The sequence below is a fragment of the Oryctolagus cuniculus genome, chromosome 14 (genome assembly GCF_051225735.1).
Source record: "Oryctolagus cuniculus isolate XC-2025 breed Fujian yellow rabbit chromosome 14, ASM5122573v1, whole genome shotgun sequence".
Lineage (NCBI taxonomy): Eukaryota > Metazoa > Chordata > Mammalia > Lagomorpha > Leporidae > Oryctolagus > Oryctolagus cuniculus.
In genome coordinates this window covers 89,843,286-89,844,660 of record NC_142880.1, presented here as the reverse complement: position 1 = coordinate 89,844,660, position 1,375 = coordinate 89,843,286, and the positions used below count along the sequence as shown (strand labels likewise).

Genomic DNA, 1,375 nt, shown 5'->3' with positions numbered 1-1,375 from the left:
TCATCACGAGCCAGGATTTTATTAGGAAAACAGACAGAATTGCAGGCATAAGTTTAGATTGGCATTCCCCCATTTTCCTACTTGTAGATTAGATTTGGTACATGGTCTGAAAGAACACAGCGTCAGCTGAAATGGTGCTCTGCTTTCTTCCCTATTATTCTAAAATAGATGTGCTTCTCACACGCATGCATAGACCATTTACCCCTGATTTGGATCTCAGGGACAAGTCTGACTTATTAGCACTGTTATTTGTAAACTGCTAACCTGGTTCCCTGGGCTTCTGTAATGCTATCTTGATGGGTTGCTGTGCAAATGTGAAGATGTCTGTCAGGCAGGAAAAAATTATGTAAAAATGATGTGGGTATAGAAAATGGGATCGACAAAATGTAATAAACTCCTTCTGGGCTGCAGAGCTGAGCTGCATATGTAATGAAGCACTTCAGGATTACGTCACCTTTTATATAACATCTGGCAGTGACTTTTATTTCAGAGCTAATTGGAAGAAGCCAGGCGCTGTTCTCTGCCTCTCCAGAGCCTGCCTTTATCTGAAAGAAGAAAAAAGGGAACTGTTACATTTTGCATGCAAAAGGAAGCCATAGTAGTTAGATGACTCCCTTAGGGTAATGGAGAAAGGAAAAAGAAATCGAAAAAGGTCAGGATGAACAAAGCAGAAGGAATGAAGAGGTTTGTGTGATTCTTAGTGAAATGGGACCAGTCTAAGCAACCAGACAGGTAATTTGGGTGACTCTCCCCGCCCTTCCCCCCTCCCCTACCCCTCGCTTGGCTCTGGTTCTGGCTCTGTGAGTGTAGTCCTGACCCAGCAATACCATGCAGACAGTGTTTCCTGAAATATTTTGTCTAAAGTGAGAGATTAAAGAATATTGAGATAATTTGGGAAAATCCTAACATTTGTTCCTTTAGCGTTTGAGCAAAAAGCTTTCCCCCCTCAAACCAACACCTCCCTCCCCAGCAATGTCCAGGCTTGATCTGCTCTGCACTCGGCTGTTCAGATGGTCAGCTCACCAGTTTAATTTGTCTGTGTAGACAATGGTGACATTCTTCCAGGCACTGCCTTGAAGCTGGGTCCCCAGGGAGGAGGGGAGACCGACCCTTCGTAGAGTCTCTGTCCGTGCTCGTTCTGATAGGACGTGGCCTTGCTGAAGCACATCTGCTGACCTCTCCCTTCTCTAGTACCATGTGTTTCTTGAAGCTTCTGTTCTTGTTTCAGTCCTGGAAATTCCCTTTTCTGAACTTCCAGGCCATGTCTACAATGCAGAGGAGGTCCTGTTTTTAATTTTGTATCTAATGGGTTTCCAGCAATATCTGAAAGTTAGTTGGGTGTTTGAAAGTTGAACAATAGATTTGCATGCTGTAA

At 43.9% G+C, this 1,375-nt stretch overlaps 1 long non-coding RNA gene across 1 annotated transcript; it reads right to left on the bottom strand.

Moving 5' to 3' along the window:
• Positions 1–455: 455 nt before the first annotated feature.
• On the bottom strand, positions 456–1,167 carry LOC149122426 (uncharacterized). Its single transcript, XR_016220855.1, has 2 exons — positions 1,024–1,167; positions 456–545 (listed from the first exon to the last, which is right to left on the bottom strand). It is a non-coding gene; the product is annotated as an uncharacterized LOC149122426 (long non-coding RNA).
• Positions 1,168–1,375: the final 208 nt, after the last annotated feature.